The following is a 16,334-nucleotide window of genomic DNA, read 5'->3' as shown; positions in this document are numbered from 1 at the left end:
GTTGAATTGATGGGTGATACCATGTTGATGGTGAGTATGATGTTGATTATGTGTAATGATGGTTGATTGAAAATGGTATTATTGGAAATTGGGATGAGGAAGGATGTATGACATGATGTTGTGTTTGTCCTTTAGCCATGTGATTGAGAAGTGTGAAAATGGTTAGATGATGACTTTGGGAAATTGGGTAAAGCGTCAATGTGTGAGTTGAGGATGGCTTGATATTGATTTTGGTACATTTTGATTGATTTCAAAAAGGGTTGAAATTGGCATGTTTTGGTTGATTTTGAAAAGAGTTGAAAATGGCTTGTTTTGAAAATGGCACCTTGTGGTTTTGTATGAAAATATGGTTTTTGGGGCATATTTTGACGAGACATAACTTGGACTACGGATCCCCGTTTTGTACCAAACTTGTTTAGAAATGAGATTGGATCCGGGATGTCCATGCCGTTCGAAGAACGGGCGAAAAACGATTTAAAACGAGAAAGTTATGTCCTTCAGAAGATTGGGGGTTGAATCTGTGAATTCTGCAGCTTTTAACTTAGAAAATTTTAGCAGAATAACCCCCCGCGCGTAGGCGCACTTGGCGCGTACGCGCTGTTCTTCGAGAAAGCACCATCCACGCGTGCGCGTGGTGTGCGCGAGCGCGTCGATGCGCTGCACCAAATGCCCAGCCATTTTCCAGGGAGTTGTGCCAGTTTTGTGCCTGTGGCGCAAGAGCACCCACGCGTACGCGTGGCTGACGCTTGCGCGTCGTTTGGCTATTTTTCAACCCGCGCGTATGACGCTTGCGTGCCGATGAGTTTTGTGGCCATCCACACGTGCGCGTGGAGTGCGCGTACGCGTGGCCCTGTTTTCATCCCAAAGTTGATTTTTGAGTTTTAAAAGCCAAATTTCATACTTCTAAGCCTTCGATCTCACCACTTATGTCTTGAATCATTATGATATGCCTAGCATGAGGAAAAGGGCTAGTAAATGTGGTAACTTGCGAGTGAAGCAAGGGGAAAAATGAATGATCATTGAGGATCAAAGATGATTATGTGAGATGCGGAGGATGGCGGTGGAAGTGCTTGTTGTGCCATGGGCCGAAAGGCCGTTATTGTTAATGAATTGGCTGGTTATGGATTTAACCGTGAGCCGGATGGCTAGATAATTGCCGTGTTACGGTGGAGCCATGATTATGGCCAAATATAAATGCATATATGCTGTTGAATGAATTGTGAATGTTTCCACTTCCACCATCGGAGATGAGGGTTTTCTTGGGAGGAAGCAGTGGCTAGCCACCATGTGCTCCAGGTTGAGATTCGAAGCTCTGTTGACCCTATGTCGTAAGTGTGGCCGGGCACTGTGAAAAGCCCGGATGAGCTCGCCCCCGTAAATATTCACCAGTAAGGGTGATGGATATGGATCATGATTATGATCAAGTTTATGATGAGTATAACTCGAGTTGGGGATGCGCGACAGAGGGACAGTCCAATGGTTAGCTACCAGGACTTGTCGGGTTGGCTCTATAACCGACAGATGATATCATCAGCCACTAGGGACAGGCATGCATCATAAGCATACTACATGAATTGTTTGAGATTGCCTATTTGACTGCATATTACTTGCTAATTGCCTAAATGCCTTGTCTGTTCCTATTTGTAAATCTCTTGTCTGATATAACTGTGTTTGCTATATTATACTCCTGCTGGTGGTTGGGAGGTCTGAAGGAATCGGAAAGGGAAGTATTAGTTAGACTGAAGGATCTTTAGTCAGTTGCCACTTACGGTTTAGTTTGCTTATAAGCTTTGATATTATCTGGAGGAAGTTCTAGGATTGCCTTCGGCTTTCCTCTATTATTATGTATTATATATGTGGAAGCTGTTACCGTGTTGGGGACCTCTGGTTCTCACCCATGCGGATTTTGTGGTTTTCAGATGCAGGACGCGAGGCTTCTCGTTGAGGCATTCTGGAGACTTCTGGATTAGCGAAGATCCTTTGTTCTCGGGACTCTGTTTTGGGTTATATATCTTGTTTAGATACTTTTATCTCCATTAAATAATACAAACTGTGATGACTCCTCTTATAGGAGGTTTTGGAGAATAGGTTTCTGTATTTGTGTCCCTTTGGGGTTTTCTTGGGGTTTTCCTTATTTTATTATATGTATATATTGCTATGCTCGGACCGGTTATCTTCGCAGCCGGATTTTGAGTCTTGATATTCCCGTTTTTGACACTCTTTATATATATGATCTTGCGTTAGCTTATCCTTTGCTCGTTACATTATCGATCGGAGTGTTGCGCGTTCGAGTTACGGTTTTTGTTTACCCCTTTTTCTACAAAGGCTCCTAGTTATAATCAATTATTCATACTACTATACGTACTAAATTTTTGTTTTAGAGGTCGTAATACCTTGCCATCTCTGAATTATGACTTAAGCATAAGTCTCTGTATGGTAGGGTGTTACAGTAGATAAAAATGCAAGAAGATAGCTCTTGAAAGCAGGGAACATAGAAATTCAAGCATGGAACCCTCACTGATGATGTATGTACACTCTAGTCTCTCTAGTGTATAGGGTCATCACTCTATCCTTCTCTAGTCATGCTCTCTAATTTTTGTTCTTCCCCTAACCAATCAACAACATTTAACATACCAATGCAAACATCATGAGGTCTTTTCAAGGTTATAATGGGGCCAAGGTAAGGGTAAGGATACATATATGGCTAAGTAAGCTTATAAATTGAATCTTTAATTAACCCAAGCTTTAACATAACCTATATATATTCTATATAACTTTAGAATTCATACCTAGCTACCCAGAAATCTCTTTCACATCCATACTCATGTTTCAACCTTTTATTTTGATTTTATCATACATGCATTGATCTTTGAATGCTTGACTTGGCATTGGGGTAATTTTGTCCCCTTATTTATTTATTGAGTATTTTTGGATTTTTTTTGACATAAACATAGCTTATCAATGCACATAGAGTTTTAATTCTTATAGTTTCACATGAGTAGGTATCCAAATTCCCATTATATTATCATGACTCATTCCCTTATTATCCTTTGTTCCCACAATTTTCCATACTTAAATAACACACATAATTCTATCTTAAGCTAACCAAAGATTCAATTTGGGATATGTAATTGTTTTTCCGCTTAAGGCTAGTAACGTGGTAAAATATATAACAAATGGGATTTAAAGGCTCAAAGTGGCTAACAAAGGTAATTGAAAGGGTAGGCTTTATTTGGATAAGTGAGCTAAACAAATAATGGCCTCAATCATATGCAAACATATAAATATAATAAACATTGGACATATAGGATGAAACAAAATATAGATTACAATCATAGAGAAGTAAACATACAAGATTAAAATAATTATGGTTAAATAATGTAACCATTCATAAAGGCTCAAATCTCACAGGTTGTGTGTTCTTTAGCTCAAAAATCATGTTCCAAATACAACTTCAAGCAAATTTAACATAAAAGTTTTAATTAAAATTAGTGAAATTTTGTTCCAAAGATACGGTCATAGAAGAAATTTATTGTCTTTTCAATCAAGCAGAACATGCATGCAACTAACCTATTACTATGCAATTTATCCTATTCTATAAAAGAAAAATCTAACTAAATATCCTAATTTATTGGTGCTAGGGAAGAGAAATTACCTCCGGAAGTCAGGTACTGACCGACCTCTCCACACTTAAGGCTTTGCATTGTCCTCGGTGCCATCTGTCAAGAACAATGGTGGGCTGGTAGCAGTATCTCCACAGTCGGGACCATGATGGCTCTCTGTGCTGGTAAAAGAAGTGGATTCCGGGGTGTCTGAGTCCTTGAATTTTCCCATGATCAGCTCCTTGAGGTATGTGAATCGGCGCTTGTTACGGCGCTCTCTCATCTTAGCTTTCTGTTCCTTCCGATCCAACTTTTCAAGTATCTGCTGGAGCAGTTGGGCTATTGTGGGTGCTTGTGGTGTTGAAGAAGGAATATCTTCAATTGGTTTAGTAGGCTGGCTGATAGTGGCTGCTGGAAGTCTAAGGTATTTCCCGTTGGGGACAAACTGATCATCCCGTGGAAGCATGGCTTTGGTGTCCCCAGCTTTGTAGGAGACTCCAGCTACTAAGACAAGATCTGAGACCAGGGCTGGAAAAGTTAGGTTGCCAGCGATTTGTATGTGTCCCATGGCATTCTGGATATGTCTTGGTAGATTCAGAGGTTGGTCTGTAAGGATGCACATAGTAGAACGGCCATGTCCGCAGTGAAGGAGGATTCGTGAGTGCTCGGAAAGACGTAATGGGACATAATCTGTGCCCATACGTGAGCCTCCAAGGTAAGTGCTGAAGCCGAAATTCCCTTAGGGCGGGTACGATGGTATCCGTAGATCCATCAGCTACCAGGTAGTGCGATAACTCTGAGAACGACGTCCCAGTCAAATTGGTACATCTGGCGCTTGAGTGCGGCTTCTTGAAAGGCATCCAATCCTTCTGGAATAGGGGGAAGACTTAGAACTTTTTGAATGGCCTCTTCTATAATGGGGACTTGCTTTTGACGGACATAGACAGACTGCAGGGTCGGCAGGTAGAAGTTGGAGTAGAACTCGACTACCCAAGAAAGATTAACCTGCCTTGGCTGTCTCTGTAGGAAACCCCATTGCCTTCAGGCAATTTGTGGCTCAACAAAGGTAGCAATATTGGGCGGGAGGAGAAGAATGTATTCGTTGTTGTAACTCCTTTCAGCCAGGATGGGGAACATCTGCTGACAGTAGCGATTGGGGAATCGCGCAGTGTCCTTTGCTGGGAAGGCTCTTTCTTTATCATCAACATTTATAATCCTCTTAATTTTCTTTGTTGAGGGCTTAACTGCGGTTGAAGAAGGCTCTGCCACTAATGCTCTTTTTATTCCTCTTCTTGCTGGTTGTTTGGGGGTAGCTTTCTCCTTTCCTTTCTTGGTGGCCATCCTGAAAAAGGGAAGAGAAAGTAAATGAAATTTAAAGGGATAGAGCAAGGAAGAGGGTGGTGTAAGTGATAATCAATGCACAATAAAGAAGAATGATGTTAACACATGGTCCGAAGTACATGTGAAAAGTCCATTAATGGAAATATAGCAAGTGCATGTAAGGACAAGTAAATGCAAGGGGTTTATTGGCATGCAGGCAAAGGCATGAGTAGCATATATCAAGCATTCAATGTCCAATTTAAATATATTATCACTCGTAACTAACTATCACGTTTGTATTGACAATTAAATTCAATGAATAAAATAGTAAAGGAAATTTGTGAAAAGCAAGCATTGAGTATTAGAGTAGAAAAATGTAAAGAAGTTCATAATGCCATATGGGCTTTTTCACAAACACATTGCATGCATGTAGAAGAAGTTCTTGAAAATAAGAATTTGAACATGCAAGTAATCCCTTAAAAAGCAATATATAATTGTCAAACAAATTTATAACATTCCACAAGCATATAATAATAAATAATGACTCATATAAATTAATAACACCAAGTAAAAGGGAAAAGAAAGAAAAAGAAAATATGAATAATGAAGGTAAATAGAAAAGAAAAGAAGATGGCATATAAAAATAAGAAGAATAATAGAAAAGTAAGGAGGGAAGGAGAAAGAAAAACTTTGCTAATGCGGGTGAGAGAGAGTAAAAAGTGAGAAAGAAGGAAGAAGGGAAGAAGAGAGGGAGAAGAAATAAAGAGGGAAAAGAGAAAATAGGATTTGGGGAGAAAAAGATATGATAATTGGCAAAATTGGGGAGGCTGTGCGGCGCAAGCGACGCGGTCACGTGGGGCACGCGGTCGCGCGACTTGCGCTTAAACTCAATGACGCGGTCGCGTCAGTCACGCGGTCGCGTGACCCGTTTTAGGCTAATGGTGCGAAGGTAGCCTCGCACTCGCACTCGCACAACTCTCTGTTCAAAATCATATTAGTGCCAAATTTTGGATGATGCGATTGCATGGGGCATGCGATCATATGAGTGGTCAAATATTAGGATGTGACGCGGCCGCGTGAGGCACGCGGTCGCGTGAGATGGACTGCGCGTCCAGCGCCAGTCTAGCACCACTCTAGCACAACTTTTGGCTGTGCACCCTTATTACGTCGAAATCCAGGTCACGCGGCCGCGTGGGGCACGCGGTCGCGTGGGAGGCCATTGTTCCCATATGACGCGGTCGCATGGGACGGTTTGTGCCATTGGCATGCCTCCAGCCCTGCTCCTGCGTAACTCTTTGTTCATATTATTATTGTCTCCCAGCTCCCTACGACGCGGACGCGTCAATGAGGCGGTCGCGTCGCGTGATTTTTTTTTTCATAAAAGTACGGAAATGCAGATTCACGAAATGTACTAATGAAGAGAAGAGTTATTGAATAAGAAAACTAAAAATAAAGAAAAGAACGATCATACCATGGTGGGTTGTCTCCCACCTAGCACTTTGCTTTAACGTCCGTAAGTTGGACGCTCCACTAGCTCAGTCTTCGGCTATGTGGGGATCTTCCAAGAGGAAGATCTCAAGCTCCTTGTTTTTCTTCAGCTTCTCGCCATGGTATAGCTTTAAACGATGTCCATTAACTTTGATATGTTCAGAGCTTGAAGGATGGCTTAGGTGATAAACTCCGTACGGTTCGGCCTTCTCTACTCTGTATGGACCTTCCCATCTTGATCTTAACTTGCCTGGCATGAGCCTCAGTCGAGATTTGTAAAGGAGGACTAAGTCCCCAGGTTGGAACTCTTTCCTCTTGATGTGCTGATCATGTATAGCCTTCATCTTCTCCTTGTATAGTCTTGAGTTCCCATAAGCTTCTAGGCGAAGGCTTTCTAGTTCCTGCAGTTACAACTTTCTTTCAGCTCCGGCTTTTCCAATTCCCATGTTGCATTCCTTTACTGCCCAAAAGGCTTTATGCTCTATTTCAATAGGGAGATGACAAGCTTTTCCATAAACTAAGCGGAAAGGACTTATCCCAATGGGTGTTTTGTATGCTATTCTGTATGCCCAGAGTGCATCTTGTAGCCTGGTGCTCCAGTCTCTTCTATGAGGTTTGACTATCTTCTGCAAGATACGCTTTATCTCTCTATTTGACACCTCGGCTTACCCATTAGTCTGGGGATGGTACGCTGTTGCAACTTTATGAATTATTCCATGTTTCTTCATTAGTCCTGTTAGTCTCCTGTTACAAAAATGGGTGCCTTGATCGCTCACGATTGCTCGTGGTGATCCAAAGCGACAAATAATATGGTTTCTCACAAAGGAAACAACAGTGTTAGCATCATCATTACGGGTAGGAATTGCTTCTACCCATTTGAAAACATAATCCACAGCTAACAATATATAGAAATAACCATTAGAATTTGGAAATGGACCCATGAAGTCAATGCCCCAAACATAAAAAATTTCACAGAAAAGCATAATCTGTTGAGGCATCTCATCCCTCCTGGATATATTACCAAATTTCTGGCATGGAAAACAAGATCTACAGAATTCAGCAGCGTCCTTAAAAAGAGTAGGCCACCAGAATCCACAGTCTAAGATTTTTCTAGTAGTTCTTTGAGGGCCAAAATATCCTCCACTCTCAGATGAGTGACAAGCCTCTAAGATGGACTGGAATTCTGATTGAGGCACACACCGTCTAATTATCTGGTCAGCGCCACATCTCCATAAATATGGGTCATCCCATATATAATATTTAGACTCACTTTTCATCTTGTCTCTTTGATGCTTAGAAAAGTTTAGAGGAAAGGTGCGGCTAATTAGATAATTAGCTACAGGTGCATACCAAGGGACTATCTCAGATACTGCTTGCAGGTTATCAAATGGGAAATTATCAGATATAGGAGTGGAATCATCTGTAATATGTTCAAGGCGACTCAGGTGGTCTGCCACTAAATTCTGGTTACCACTCCTATCCTTAATTTTTAAATCAAATTCTTGTAATAGCAGTATCCAACGTATAAGCCTTGGCTTGGACTCCTTTTTAGATAATAAATACTTTAGAGCTGCATGGTCTGAATACACTACTACTTTAGTACCAAGTAAATAGGCTCGGAATTTATCCAGAGCAAAAACAATAGCAAGAAGCTCTTTCTCAGTAGTAGTGTAATTTGACTGAGCGGCATCTAAGGTTTTAGACGCGTAAGCAATAACAAAAGGATCCTTACCTTCATGCTGAGCCAGTGCTGCTCCTACTGCATGGTTGGAAGCATCACACATTATCTGAAATGGTTGGCTCCAGTCTGGTCCTCTTACAATTGGGGCTTGAGTCAGTTCAGTCTTTAGCTTATCAAATGCTTGTTTGCAATTTTCACTGAACTCGAACTCAATATCTTTCTGCAGTAGTCTGGATAAGGGAAGTGCTACCTTACTAAAGTCCTTAATGAACCTCCTATAAAAACCTGCATGGCCAAGGAAAGAACGAACCTCCCTCACAGAAGATGGGTAAGGTAAACTAGAAATAACGTCTACCTTTGCTGGATCTATAGAAATGCCAGTATTAGACATAACATGTCCTAGTACAATCCCTTGTTTTACCATAAAGTGGCATTTTTCAAAATTTAATACCAGGTTTATACTGACACATCTATCTAACACTCTAGATAATCCATCTAAGCAAAGGCTAAAGGAATCGCCATAAATACTAAAATCATCCATAAAAACCTCCATACAGTCCTCAATAAGATCAGAGAAAAGACTCATCATGCACCTCTAGAAAGTAACTGGTGCATTGCACAAGCCAAAGGGCATTCTCTTGTAAGCATAAGTCCCAAAAGGACATGTAAAAGTGGTCTTTTCCTGATCCTCAGGAGCTATATGAATCTGGAAATAACCTGTGTAACTATCTAGAAAACAATAATGCGATTTACCTGACAGGCGATCCAGCATTTGATCAATGAATGGAAGAGGATAGTGATCCTTACGGGTTGCTTGGTTGAGGCGTCTGTAATCAATGCAGACCCTCCAGGCGTTCTGAACTCTGGTTGTCAGGAGCTCTTCATGCTCATTCTTCACTGCAGTGACTCCAGACTTCTTTGGCACCACTTGTACTGGGCTTACCCATTCACTGTCTGAGATAGGGTAGATGATATCTGCCTCTAGTAGTCTGGTCACTTCCTTTTTTATAACCTCTAGGATAGTGGGATTCAGTCTTCTCTAGGGTTGACGGACAGGTCTTGTTCCCTCTTCTAAAAATATTCTATGCTCACAAACTTGAGGGCTGATGCCTACTATGTCTGCCAAACTCCAACCAATTGCCTTCTTGTGCCTTCTCAGTACACCAAGTAACTGCTCTTCCTGTTGAGAAGTGAGTTCCTTTGCAATGATAACCGGGAACTTCTGCCCGTTTTCAAGGTAATCATATTTGAGGTGTGGAGGAAGGGGTTTTAATTCTAACTTCTGATCATGTTCAGGCTCTGGGTTGTCTGGAGCTGGTAACAGTGGTAAGGCACTATCATTGTCCTCTGAGAATGTCCCCACACTTGGACCTTGTCCTGTGTGCTTCTCTTCAAATTCCTCCTGGTGGACTTCAGCCACGGTTTCATCTATAATGTCACACTTGAGGATAAAGTGATCCTCTGGAGGATGCTTCATAACTCCATTCAGATTGAAGATCACTACTCGGCCATCTATTTCAAAAGAGTATGTTCCTGAAAAAGCATCTAATTTAAACTTTGAGGTCTTCAGGAATGGTCTTCCAAGTAGGATTGATGATGGCTTGTCTGAGTCATTTTGGGGCATTTCCAGGATATAAAAATCAGTGGGAAACGTGAGTCCCTTAATGCCTACTAGTACATCCTCACCAACTCCAACCACTGTAATAATGCTTTTATCTGCTAACACAAAACGAGCTGCCAACCTTTTTAAGGGAGGGAGCCTCAAAATATCATATATAGACAAAGGCATTATACTCACACATACTTCTAAATCACACATGCAGTCAGAAATTATCACACCACCAATAGTACAATTAACTATACAAGGACCTGGGTCACTACACTTTTCAGGTAAACCTCCCATTAAAGCAGATATGGAACTTCTTAAAGGAATAGTTTCTAATTCATTAATTTTGTCTTTATGTATACATAAATCTTTTAGAAACTTAGCATACTTAGGTACTTGTTGAATAACATCAAATAGAGGAACAGTTACCTCAACCTTTTTGAATATCTCTACCATTTTGGGATCAGGTTCCAGCTGCTTCCTGGGCTTCCTTGCAAGTTGTGGAAATGGGATGGGAGTGGCGTTTTCTGCAGGGTCTGCGCCTTTTAGTGCTTTCTCTTGTGGTTGCACTTCTTCTTCTTCAGCTATGTCCTGTATGTCCTCTTCCTCTTCAACATCTTCTATTTTCACTACCTCTTCAGCTGAGGCGTGTTCTGGTGGGTTTGACTCCTCTTGATTCATCTCCTGCAGTGTGGTTCCGGATCTCAGGGTGATGGCATTAATACCACCCTTGGGATTGGGTAATGGTTGAGAGGAAATTCCACTGGAGCTCAAAGGTTGGTTATTGGAGTTATTCATTGATCCTATCTGGGAGACAAGAGCCTGCAAAGTAGCGGTCAGACCATTTAGAGTGGCATTAATGTTATTTTCCATGGTCTGTTGTCTCCGATCAATAGATTGTAGTAAGTCATCATTGGCAGATGCAGAAGGATGAGTAAATTGAGAGGTTTGCTGTTGGGTATTCTGTGGTCTTTGGGATTGCCTTAGGTGAGGTGCTCTGTAAGGCTGATTCTGATTCTGCTGCCTGTTGTTGTTGTTATTCCACTTCTGATTTCCCTGATTGTCTCTGCCTCCTCTATTGTTATTGTTGTCCCTCCAATTCTGGTTAGAATTGTCTTGCCATCCATGGTTGTAATTGCCACCTTGATTGTACCCTTGGTTGGGGCGGTCATAGAAGTTATGTGTGGCTGCCACGGTGTTGTCTTCCTGCTGGAGCTGCGGACATTCGTCAGTATAATGGCTATAATCAGCACAGATTCCACAGACTCCTTGTGGGACTAACTACTGGTTTTGCTGTGGTGGAGAAGGTTGAGCTTGCTGAACTTGTTGTTGATTCAATTGCATTTGCTTCAGCAAGTTGGTCATTTCACAGATACTCTGAGTTAAAGCAGTAGTCTTTCTGCTAGAGGATACTTCTGCAACAGATTTTGAATGGCCTTGTTTCTGCCTGTGATTCCTAGTAGATTCAGCTAAGTCACTGATCAATTGCCATGCCTCATCGGTGGTCTTGTACTTTTTCATAGACCCATTGCTAGCACTTTCCAATGTGGTCTTATCTTGGGGCCTCATTCCCTGTGTGACATAACCGAGTAACACTATCTTATCAATCATATGGTGGGGGCAAGCTTCTAGAAGATTATTGAAGCGCTCCCAGTACTCATAAAGAGTTTCAGAATCATCCTGAACAATCATGGAAATATCTTTCCTCAGTTTATCAGTAACTTCAGTTGGAAAGAACTTTTCCAAGAATTCTCTTTTCAGTGTATCCCAGTTGGATACAATTGCTGCTGGTTGAGTGTAGTACTACTCTCTTGCCTTCCCCTCAAGAGAAAACGGGAAAGCTTTCAGCAAAATTGAAGTTTCATCTGTACCCTCACGCTTGACAGTAGAACAGGCTGCCTGAAAATCTCTCAGGTGCTTGATAGGCTCTTGAGCAGGTAAGCCATGAAACTTGGGCATCAAATTGAGCAGTGCAGTCTTTATTTCAAAATCTGTAGCTACCGCTGGGTGATGCGCTTGAAATGGTTGCATTGTAAAATTAGGGGCTCCAGCCTCCTGGATAGTAACTCTCCTGGCTGCTGCCATGTTACCTGCACGTAAAACAACCTCAGTAGAACGGGGGCTGGTTTCTTTCTCAAATGACGTTTCAGATCCGCCCTCAGAGAGGACTAACTGACGACGAGCTTGCCTTATTCGTGAAATAGTTCTTTCAATCTCAGGATCGAATACTAGCAAGCTTGGATCAGGAAGCGAACGTGTCATCTAACGAAAGAAACAAGCAGCTTATAGTAGTAAAATAAAATAAAATACAAATAAATAAATTCCAATTAATAACTTTAGCACTCTATTGCAACTCTCCGGCAACGGCGCCAAAAATTGATGCGAGCGGAAATTGGCGAGTTAAGAATGATTATAAAATATGCGTTGCAAGTATAGTTCTCAACCAACCAGAAATCCGCTTATCAATTTAGAAGGGTGTCACAGAAATTAAAATCAAAATACTGGGAGTATGAATTCCAGGTCGTCTCCCAACGAGTTGCAGAAAAGTGTGCTATTTTATTAATCAGTTGTTTTCAAAAAGGTTTGAGTTGAATAGCAGAAAATTAAATTAGAGAATTTATATAAATTTAAATAAAAGCCTTGACTGGGAGTTGATTAGCTGGAAGCCCTATTCTTGTTGCAGTACTCTCAAGATTAATTGATAATTGGGGGTTATTCTGTTTAGTTGTCCCTTACTAAGTAAGGGGAAGTCAAACAAGTTGGAATGCTGTTCTATCCACAAGTTCCAATCCGCTCTTGGGAGGATTGGTGTTAATGACTAGAGAGCAATCCAACAATAAATCCAATTACAATCTTTCTCTTGAGCATCCCAACTCAAGGGTTTCTTTCAACCAACTCCCCATCAAGTTAGGGAACTACTCACTCATTGTAAATGAAGAATTCATAACGTAAGAAAGGGAATTAAAGAAAGACATGATAAATAATGATCAAAGGATTAATTGAAAATAAAAAATAATTCTTGTATTTAATAAATGCTAAAATAATCCAATAGTAAAATTAAGTAAATTAAGGAACATGGAAGAGTAAGAGACAAGTAAAGAGAACGAACTAGAATGTCGAAGTCTTGATGAGGCAATAACTCTTCTCAATATCCCAATGCAAAACAATGAACATAACAAATCCTAAAAACTATGAATGTGTAGAGAGAAAACCTAGAGGAGAGGAAAACTAGATCTAAAAACTAAAACTACCCGGAATGAATGTTGTTGTTGGTTTCTACATGTTCTCTGGCTCTAGTCTGCTTTTCTGGGCCGAAAACTGGGTCAAAATAAGGCCCGAAATCGCCCCCAGCGATTCTGCAGATTATGCAGATCGCGCATGTCACGCGGTCGCGTCATCCATGCGGCCGCATCACTCGTGCTATTCCATGCCGCGTGGTCGCATCATCCATGCGGCCGCGTCACTGCGATTTCTTTTCTTTCGCGCGGTCGCGTCATCCATGCGGCCGCGTCGCTTCTCGCTGGTCATCTCCTCAATTTCTTGTGTTTCTTCCATTTTTGCAAGCTTCCTTTCCAATTTCCAACTCATTCATGCCCTATAAAGCCTGAAACACTTAATACACAGATCACGGCATCGAATGGAATAAAGGAGAAATAAAATACATAATTAAAAGTCTCTAGGAAGCAAGTTTTGAATCATGCAATAACTTTAGGAAGGAATTATAAATGCATGCTTATTTAATGAATAAGTAGGTAAAGATCATGATAAAACCACATAAATAAACACAATATAAACCATAAAATAGTGGTTTATCACAGAGTCAAACAAAACCCCCACATTCAAACTTTAAGTTTGGTGTTGGGAGGCCACAACCAAACTCTAAGTTTGATGTTGAGAGGCTCCAACCCTGCTCTGATTATCTGTGAAGCTCCATGAGAGCTCACTGTCAAGCTATTGACATTAAAGAAGCGCTTGTTGGGAGGCAACCCAATGTTATTTAATTATATCTATTTATTTTCCATTGCTATTTTATGTTTTCTTTAGGTTGATGATCATGTGAAGTCACAAAAATAACTGAAAAATCAAAAATAGAATGAAAAACAGCTCACCCTGGAGGAAGAGCTTACTGGCGTTTAAACGCCAGTAAGAAGCAGCAGACTGGCATTTAACGCCAGAAAGAAGCATCAAGCTGGCGTTAAATGCCAGAAACAAGCACCAAACTGGCGTTTAACGCCAGAACAGAGCATCTACTTGGCGTTTAATGCTAGAAATGGGAGAAAAGCTGGCGTTAAATGCCAGAAACAGGCAGCAACCTGGCGTTTAACGCCAGAAGTGCAAACTAAGGACGTTTTGCACGCCCTAAATGGAGCAGGGATGCTAAGTCCTTGACCCCTCAGGATCTGTGGACCCACAGGATCCCCACCTACCCCACCTCTTCTTCTCTCCTCTTCACACTCTTTCATAACACTCTTCCCCATATACCCTTCACCAATCACATCCATTTACTCTTCCCCAAAAACCCCACCTACCTCCAAATTCAAAAATCATTTCCCTCCCAAACCCAACCCTAATACACAAAACCTAACCCTTCCCCCACCCCTATATAAACCCCTCAACACTACCTCATTTTCACACATTACAAACACTTCTTCTCCCCCTTGGCCGAATACACTCTCCCCCTCCATCTCCTCCATCTTCTTCTTCTTCTACTATTTTCCTTCTTCTTTTGCTTGAGGACGAGCAAACATTTTAAGTTTGGTGTGGTAAAAGTGTTGCTTTTTGTTTTTCCATAACCATTAATGGCACCTAAGGCTAGAGAAACCTCAAAAAAGAGGAAAGGGAAGGCAATTGCTTCCACCTCTGAGTCATGGGAGATGGAGAGATTCATCTCAAAGGTCCATCAAGACCACTTCTATAAAGTTGTGGCCAAGAAAAAGGTGATCCCTGAGGTCCCTTTAAGCTCAAAAAGGGCGAATATCTGGAGATCCGACAAGAGATTAGAATAAGAGGATGGGAAGTTCTCTCCAATCCTATTCAACAAGTTGGAATCTTAATGGTTCAAGAGTTCTATGCAAACGCATGGATCACTAGGAACCATGATCAAAGTATGAACCCAAACCCAAAGAATTGGCTTACAATGGTTCGGGGGAAATACTTAGATTTCAGTCCGGAAAATGTAAGGTTGGCGTTCAACTTGCCAATGATGCAAGAAAATGCACGCCCCTACACTAGAAGGGTCAACTTTGATCAAAGGTTGGACCAAGTCCTCATAGACATATGTGTGGAAGGAGCTCAATGGAAAGTTGACTCAAGAGGCAAGCTGGTTCAATTGAGAAGACCGGACCTTAAGCCTGTGGCTAGAGGATGGTTGGAGTTCATCCAACGCTCTATCATTCCTACTAGCAACCGATCTGAAGTAACTGTGGATCGGGCCATCATGATCCATAGTATCATGATTGGGGAGGAAGTGGAAGTTCATGAGATTATACCTCAAGAACTCTACAAGTTGGCTGACAAATCCTCCAATTTGGCAAGGTTAGCCTTTCCTCACCTCATTTGTCACCTCTGCAATTTAGCTGGAATTGACATAGAGGGAGACATCCTCATTGATGAGGACAAGCCCATCACTAAAAAAAGGATGGAGCAAACAAGAGATCCCACTTATGGACCTCAACAAGAGCATGAGGAAATCCCTCATCATGAAATCCCTGAGATGCCTCAAGGGATGCACTTTCCTCCAAAAAACTATTGCGAGCAAATTTACACCTCCCTAGGGGAATTAAGTTCCAACATGGGACAACTAAGGATGGAGCACTAAGAGCACTCCATCATTCTCCATGAGATTAGAGAAGATCAAAGAGCTATGAGGGAGGAGCAACAAAGGCAAGGAGGAGACATAGAGGAGCTCAAGAACACCATTGGTTCTTCAAGAGGAAGAAGACGCCACCCTCACTAAGCTGGACTCATTCCTTAATCTCCTTGTCTATTTATTTTTCTGTTTTCGTTCTCTATGCTTTATTTTTATTTATGTTTGTGTCTTATTACATGATCATTAGTGTCTAGTGTCTATGCCTTAAAGTTATGAATGTCCTATGAATCCATCACCTTTCTTAAATGAAAAATGTTTTAATTACAAAAGAACAAGAAGTACATGATTTCGAATTCATCCTTGAGCTTAGTTTAATTATTTTGATGTGGTGGCAACACTTTTTTTTCTGAATGAATGCTTAAACAGTGCATATTTTTTGAATTTGTTGTTTATGAATGTTAAATTTGTTGGCTCTTGAAAGAATGATGGAAAGGAGAAATGTTATTGATAATCTGAAAAATCATAAAATTGATTCTTGAAGCAAGAAAAAGTAGTGAATACAAAAGCTTGCAGAAAAAAAAGGGGCGAAAAAAAAAGAGAAAGAAAAAGAAAAAGCAAGCAGAAAAAGCCAATAGCTCTTTAAACCAAAAGGCAAGAGCAAAAAGCCAATAACCCTTTAAACCAAAAGGCAAGGGTAAAAAGGATCCAAGGCTTTGAGCATCAGTGGATAGGAGGGCCCAAAGGAATAAAATCCTGACCTAAGCGGCTAAACCAAGCTGTCCCTAACCATGTGCTTGTGGCGTGAAGGTGTCAAGTGAAAAGCTTGAG

General features: G+C 41.2%; 1 non-coding gene across 1 annotated transcript; it reads left to right on the top strand.

Annotated features, from left to right (window-relative positions):
• Window positions 1-11,302: 11,302 nt before the first annotated feature.
• LOC112725604 (small nucleolar RNA R71) lies at window positions 11,303-11,410 on the top strand. The gene has a single exon (XR_003164701.1). It is a non-coding gene; the product is annotated as a small nucleolar RNA R71 (small nucleolar RNA).
• Window positions 11,411-16,334: the final 4,924 nt, after the last annotated feature.

Source organism: Arachis hypogaea, chromosome 11 (assembly GCF_003086295.3).
Source record: "Arachis hypogaea cultivar Tifrunner chromosome 11, arahy.Tifrunner.gnm2.J5K5, whole genome shotgun sequence".
In the NCBI taxonomy this organism is placed as follows: Eukaryota; Viridiplantae; Streptophyta; class Magnoliopsida; order Fabales; family Fabaceae; genus Arachis; species Arachis hypogaea.
The sequence above is the reverse complement of the archived record's forward strand: the minus strand, read 5'-3'. Positions and strand labels throughout refer to the sequence as shown.